Source organism: Cryptomeria japonica, chromosome 5, assembly GCF_030272615.1.
Source record: "Cryptomeria japonica chromosome 5, Sugi_1.0, whole genome shotgun sequence".
In the NCBI taxonomy this organism is placed as follows: domain Eukaryota; kingdom Viridiplantae; phylum Streptophyta; class Pinopsida; order Cupressales; family Cupressaceae; genus Cryptomeria; species Cryptomeria japonica.
The window spans coordinates 401,783,667-401,791,840 of record NC_081409.1 but is presented as its reverse complement, the minus strand read 5'-3'; positions in this window follow the sequence as shown (position 1 = coordinate 401,791,840).

Here is an 8,174-nt window from a genome sequence, read left to right as displayed (position 1 = left end):
TTAGATATAATGGATAGCCTCCTGAGCAATGATGACCCCATCAAAGATGGATCTAATAGGAACAAAATCAATTTGCTCCTCTGATATGATATTTGATAACAAAGGCTTAAGTCGATTGGCCAACGCCTCTGAGAAAACCTTATATATAGTATTGCAGAGTGATATGGGTCTAAGGTCATTCATATTGTCCACATTCTCCTTTTTGGGGATAAGTACTAGGAAGGTATTATTTATTTCTTTAAGAAATCTACCTGAGCTTATGGCCCCTTCTAGGGCTTCTATCATCTCATCACCTACGAAGGGCCAACAAGCCTGAAAAAAGCACACACGAAATCCATCTGGGCTAGGAGAGTTATCCAAATGGATCTGATTTAAAGCCTCCTCTATTTCCTATTTGGTGAATTTCTGGTTTAATAAGTTGTTTTGGTTGTCAATAATTAAGTGGGGAATGTTATTAAGAAGGCTGGATTGAGCTATTAAATCAAAGGTCACCTCATTACTTAGCAACCTTTGAAAGAAAGATATTTCTTTTGCTGCAATGTCCCCAGGCTCATTTAATATGAACCCGGATTCACCCCTAATATGGGTGATTTTAATAATCCTATTTCTAAGCTTTGCAGAGGCATGGAAGAATTTGGTATTTTGGTCTCCTTATGTAATCCATGTTGCTCTAGATTTCTGCCTCCAGTAGATTTCTTCCTTAGACAAGATATCTTCATATTTTAGGAGTAACTCTTTTTCTTTCAAGTAGCTATCTCGATCCATTTCTTCTCTAATGATTTTATCATTTAGAAGGGCCATGTCAGTTTCTATAGCCTTCTTAGAGGAAAAGATATCACCAAATATATCCTTGTTCCATTGGAATAGTTTCCTCTTTATATATTTAATTTTGGAAACAAAATAATAGTTTTGATCCCAAGACATCCACCTCTTTCCACCACCTTTCTACATTCTCCAGAAAAGATTCATTTTTCATCCACGTTTTTTCAAATTTGAAAGGGCACCTCTTAGGTTTTAAGTCCTCCTCAATGGTTAGTTGGACATGGAAATGATTTGATCCTGAAATGGGAAGGATGGAGGCCTTGAGGAGGTAATGAAAATCCAGGATATTGCCTTTGAAGAGGAACCTATCCAATCTTTCAGCAATGCTGCAGAACCCCTACCTTCCATTGTTCTAGGTGAAGGAACCATTATCAGTATTGATGTCTATCATATTGTGATAATTGATCCAATTCCTAAAATCTATCAAAGATTGGGGTTTTCTCCTTAGACCCCTTGATTTTTTTGATAGATCAGCTATAGCATTGAAATCCCCCCCTAAAACATAATTCCACTCCGGGTGTGATGCTAACAGCTAACCTATTTCGTTCCATACTATTATCTTCTCATGTGTAGGGATGGGGCCATAGATATTAAAGAGGGTGAAGTTCAGATTACAACTAAAATGTTTAATGAAGGAACACATCCATAGTTTATTGCTTGATAAGATATCTATTGAGATCCGCCTTGGGTCTCAAATGATACCCAGACCCCCAAAGGCTCCCCCTGCAGGGATTGCTTCCCAATTTAGATAGCCTAATCTTCTTCGGAAATTTTCAATCTCAGCTTGGTTTAACTTAGTCTCCTGAAATAAAGTTAATTCTGCTTTTGAGGTTAGGATGTAACACTTTAAAATGTGTTGCTTCCATGTAATGATTTTCATGGCTGGTTGGGAAGGAACTTCCCCTTTCCTACATTCAGAATCGAGGTTATTTTAGCTTTTCCTACTGCTTGTCCGTCAATGTTTCTAAGCTTGATTGAAGATTTCCTTCCTCTCCTTTTAGAGGACAGACCACAATCTGGTTTAGTCTTGCCCAGTAAAATATTACATATCCCCAACTTACCTCCTCATAAAGCCCCTTCAACACCATCTATAGGGTGATCCCCTTCCCGATCTCCTTCTCCTACAACCTCTTCCAAAACCATGAACTACTCAAAGGGGCAATTAGTCCTTAATCCAATATCCTTGATCTCATCCAAATCAGGGCACTTAACTACATTCTGTCCTAAGAGTACTTGTTGATCCAATAACTTGAATTGCTCCTGCACATCCGCTTTGAATTCCTCCGCTCCTAACAACAATTTTTGTAATTTTGCCCTGTTATTTGAGGTCGATTGCCTCTCGTTCTTGTTCTTAGGAGAAATAGTGCTTCGATTACTACTGTAAGCCCCCACAGTGCTATTTCCATGGCATAAATTCTCACCTACTATGGGAGATGACACATCTGGCAATGTTATGGGGATATCATTTGGGCACATTGGAGGACTCTTACCTTTCTGGGGGCACACTGAATCCTTATTATTCATGTGAGACTTACTATGATTACCAATTACACTATCTGCCCTAGAAATTGCCCTAGAGTTCGACAGACATCCATCGAGTTTCAAGTTCGAGACCCCTTTTACAGAATTCGATTTATTTCTGCTACTTGAGCTAGAGGCAGAGGTGCTACTTCCAAAGATTTTCTCACAACTATGGGGGTTTCAAATAAAGATATTAGAGGCGTCAATTTCATCTTCATAAAGTGAGGGAGATATACACCAACTTCCCTTCTCATATATTAAATCAATGGGGTTCAAATTTGGGGTTTCAGAATCAAACTGTAAAAGAAGTTTTATATCTTTTTCCATATCCTTGTGCAAGATACCCTCTACACCTAGGAAATCTCCTAGCTGCGATCCTATGAAATCTATGATTTTGGGACAATGGAATTCTACTAGCAAAGGGTCTATATTTACCCATTTCACAAATTTCTTAGGTTTGAAGGTTTTAGGATTGAAATTCAACATCCAATCAAAACATTGAAAAACATATCCTTCTATCAATTTTACTTCACTCATCAGAATTTCCTTTTTGATATTCGAATTAGCACAGGTAATGAGAAAGCAGTTAAAACTCAGGTTAGAAATACTTACCTGATTAGCAAATTTATCCTTCCACCATTCCTTAATTTCATCAAAGGTTTGGTGTTGCATGTTCCAGTAAGCAATAATACCCTTATTGATATAAAAATTTCAATAATCTTGTAGGAGGTCTGAATGTAAATTAATGACCAGGTTCCTATCCCGTTGTTGCTCGGGCATTACAACTTGTCCAAAATTAGCTAACTCCGAAGATGAAACTATCTTGGCTTCCTTATTTGGCTATTTAGGGAGGAAATTCATGGGAGGGTTAGAAAAAACCTTAGGGCTACGACATGCACCCTGCGGTAGCCTATGCGGCTACATATGTGTATGTAAGCATGATTGTGAAACGCCATATTGACTTGAATTTAACCATCTACTTTTTAAAATCTTTTTGTAATCACAAACTTTTTTCATAGAGCAATCAACAATGCTAGATGAATTGGGGAGATATGGCAGGAAACACGCATATTTGGTATCGCTCAATAGAGGACCACCATTATTTCCTAAAGGTATAGCATTAGCACCTGAAGAAATCTTTTGAGAATTCCAACGCCTCTTGGCTTTCTTTCCCAAAACCACCCACCACTCTCCTTCCCCATCGCTCTACGTAGGGGCATCTTTGTTCGTAGGGAACTGCGTGATTTACATTTTCGCTATTTTTTTCAAATTAATGTGAAATATTTTTTAATGTTACTTATATCTTCCCTTTTAAATCTATATTTAAAATAAAATTAAACATTTATATTAATAACACTTCAATCAAAACATATGTGAAACTTCAAGGTGGGTTTTCCAAAGAGGAGCTCAAGTACCCTTGGGATATGGTATGTATATTGATTATGAAATACTTTACGTTGGCGGGATGCCATAAGATTTTTTATTATTATCACTTGCCTCTGTTGAACCATTTTAGGAATTATGACTTGCTTTGCTTGCCCTCCTACCTGCTGATGAGCCTTGGTTTTATGCTTTTATTTGCATTCATTTTGCTATCTTTTAGGACTTTTATATTTGTTGATGGACTTTATATCATGATTTAACCAACCTTATGGACCTATTTTGATAAACATGCCACCTATAGTTTAAGACCTTTATTTTGACAAAACCATGAACTTTATGAATGCAAGTATAAGTATTTATTGTTTTTGTGTGATTGATGAATGTGTGTAATGGATGATCATGAAATGAGGATGAAATGCTTGCTCTAATCTTTGTGTTGCAGTTGTGTGGAAAAATTCTTTGAGATGAAATGAGGCTTCATTTATAGCATCATGGTAACATGGGCAAGGACTGGACAACAAGGCGAGAAGAGGTCAAGGATTGTTGCAACTCGGGCACTAGTTGTCCAAGCTCATTAAAGAATCCACAAAATAATCATGATTCATTAAATATTTTTGTTGGTGGTTATGATGGATGTTAGAGATTATATAGGGAAGATCTACAAATGTTCAAGAACGGGACAAAGTCCTAATTGTCTTAGTTTTCCTAGATTTCGTAGTTTAAATAAAAGCTTCCACCTAGATATTAGGAAGTGGAGTGACACTAATGGGAATTGTTGTAAGGATGGATGCTATGAATACTTCTCGTATTCCTTAGATAGTTAGTTACTATTTTTCTTATCAAACAATGTTATGTTGTTCACTTGATTTTTGAATAAAGAGCATATCTACTTTCTGAACAAGTTTATGATGTTCTAATATGGTTGTGCGAGTTCAATAAGTTAGTTTCTGTTGTAACTTTCATTCTGGAAGACTCACCCAAGGGGGGTCACTTGGTGAGGATTTTGTTTGGTTATCTTTTATGCATTGTCTTTTGAGTTATTTAATTATGTTCTATTGAATTTCTTGTTGACTGCTCCTACAACCATAGATTGTTACTCTATGTATGTTCTTGTAGCCACGATAGAACAAAATAGTTGTTTCTATACAAGTTAGAAAAAATTACATTTTGATAGTATAAGTTAGTATAATTTTCCTAAGTTATGATTTTAAAAGTAATTTCCTTTCCTATGAAGATGTATTTAGCATTTCCATTCGCTTAGAATAGGATAGACTTGTTCCTAGACACTCTTGGTGCATATATCTTGTAGTCCCATTTCAAGTTGTACGTCCTCGGATTGACAGATAAATGAGTTAGGATAATGGGGTTTGGATAATTGCTCAGTTAGGAACTCGTGTCTCTAAGTTGAGTACTAAGTTGTGTATAACATCCTGTAATGGTGGGAAAATGGTGAATGATAGATCAAGAAGGAAAATACCCTTTCCCTCAGAGAGAGATGAGACTTTCGCTATTGATTACCATTCAAGCACTTTTCACCATGTTACATTAGAAAGAGGAGAGGATAATTCACTAGATTAAATCTCTCCACATGAAGATGGTAGATTGAATTCTGAATGAACTGAGAATGTTAAGTTGATCCCCTCTTCCTTGTTTGATTTGGAAAGGAAATTGATTGAATTATGTAGTGCAAAAGTGACAAAGAACTGATTATAACTTGAGATTGGAATATGGAATGAAGTTGTGCACCTGGATTTGGTAGTAAAATGTCAAGATGAAGTTGCCCTGCGAATTTGAGGAAAAGTTGTCAGGACTGTGGCGGGAACGTACACGGTCCTCCGAAAAATCCGCGAAACGAAAAGGGTTTTTTTGCCACTGCAAATGGAGCTTGAATCTGAAAGTACAACTGCGCACTTGCAACCTACATATTAAAAAGAGAGGAAAATGAGTTGGGATTGGGGGTTTGCCTTTAGGTCAAACCCTAGTTTTGAAATTAACCAAGTAATGAAAGAAAGTACTTGCAAATAGATGTAAATGAAAGCCTGAATTATAAATCACCTCAAGGGAGGTTGTAGTAGAAATGTTGATAGAAATGCTCGTGTGGAATTGAATGTTGAAATCAATTTCCTCTTCAATGGTTGAATCCTTGACTTGAATGCAACACCTAGCCTTGAAGGGAGACTTGAGAATGCTCAATGCTGGAAAAGAATGCTTGAATGCTTGATCGCTTGCGAATTTCCCACTTATTCCCCTTATTGAACTTATGCAAATGAGAGGATGAATGCCCCTTAAATACATGTTAGTGGATTTGAATTTTGTCACGGGCCGACATTAGAGGAGTTTCCCGCCCGAGGCACAACCAACAATGCAACCCTAAGAAGGGTCTTGTCCCAAAATAGGGCAGGGACAGGGGTGCCATGCCCCTATCCTGGGAGGAAAAGGGCACCACGCCCATATCCAGGGGGGGACAGTGGTGCCACGCCCTTGTCCTACCCCTTTCTCCAGGGCAGAGTGCGGGCGAGGTGATGTAGAGGCCAAGGAAGAAGTTGTTTTCGCAAGCTGAGTAATCTCCAGTCTCCGATCAGGCTATAGGATTCGAGTTTGCATGTGTGAGGACCCTAATGCAGTAAAAAATTGCTAGGGTCGCAATTTTATGACACTACACATCCATTGTTTTGTACCAACATTTTTGGCGTCGTTGCTGGGGATCGAACCCGGGTCACCCACGTTATACAAAATAGGGAGATAAAGATAGATATGGCTCAAAGCCAATCATGTGCTTGACCAAGTGCCTCTTGTCAGGGGTATTCAAGCCCCTAATGTTATGTGAAAGGAGCATCATGGTGCTTGGGAAAGGGTGGTCCTTTTCCATGCTCCCAATAATTTAGGAATTTTCTTCTAACCCTCTATCTCTCCAACTTTGGCTATCATCTCGTGTAATGATTTTCTACCTACTCTCTTGTTAACTTTTTTGCCACAATTCCACTTAGGTTTGGTGGAGGGAGTTTGCTTGATTCCTAACTTAGTAGATGCTTCCTAAGAATTGTCTTCCCCTTCTACAACATCTTTTATCTTGAATATTTCCTGCTCACAATCTTCAATATCCTCCTCATCCACCAAGCTTGAGAGCAATTGCTGCTTTTCCAAAACCCTTTCTTCCATCCCTTGTTGTTGGGAATTGGACATTCGTGGTTGCTCCTTAGTAATCCCCAAGAACTCACAAATTGATCTTCTACTTCATGTTGGAATCAAGGAACACTAAGAGGGGTGGGGGGGGTGAATCAGTGTTATATCGGTTATTAAATTTTCTGACTTAACCTTACACCACCAGAAGCATAAGCATGAAACCGAAATGTAGAAACACAAAACAATCAACCATAAAATCATAACACCAGGATTTTTATGTAGAAACCCAAACGGGAAAAAACCATGGTGGGATTTGAACCCACAATATTATTCCACTATGGCCAGTAGCAAAACAATATTACATGAAGGGGAATGCACTAGCATTCAGGCACATTGCCTAGAGCTCACAACTCATTTACAATAAGGGCTACAACCCCGGAAGGGTCACTACCTTACAAATCATTAACAATGATGAATTACAATGACTGAACTCCAAAATAGTATCTAACAATGCCTGGATGAGTTCCGGTTAAGTGCCCAAAACTCTGATTGTATCTCTTTTGCAACCCTGCTCTGTTTTTTGTCCGAGTTAGCTACCGGATCAAGAATGTGCACGTGAAACTATGCCAAAAGGGATTCTTGATCACTAATCATTCATATTACATCATACCATACATAAAAAAGATCTTCTGCATCAGTCTTATATATCTGCAATCACAAAATAGGCAATTATCAAGTCGCCTTGTGATGTAATGTGTAATCATGAGTCGACTTGACCGGATCACCAAAAACAAAAGTGGATCACCAAAAAGATGATAAAATGACGTCTCTATGTCGACCCTATCTTCCCATGCACGATTCATAACACCGCAATCATTAGAAAGCTTCCGGACCAAAAGCTGCTTTGCCCAACCTAAAATGCTGGTTAACTGGTTACCGGTTCACATCTGCTTCTGGTTATCAAGATCTATAGCTACCAGATAGAATTCCATGAAGAGTTGCCATCAATGACAACCCTTAAACCAATAATCAAGCATCAAGTATCCACCAGATGAGTGTCAATTGCCAACACTTTTGTCATGACCTTATCATTCCTTGTTTTCTCTATCCCCGCTTCCTTTGAGTTCCTCATTTTGTACTAACCCACACCCACCCCACCCCTCCTCCCCTCTCGAATAGGGTCATCTTCTCTAATTTATCCTTCCTCTACTTGCGTCCAATCCTTGTACATTAATCCTTCTATTCCTGTAGTTTTATCAGGTATTTGATCCTCCTTTGTCACCAATGATTTGCATTTTAAAGGTTACTCTCTAATTTAATTATTT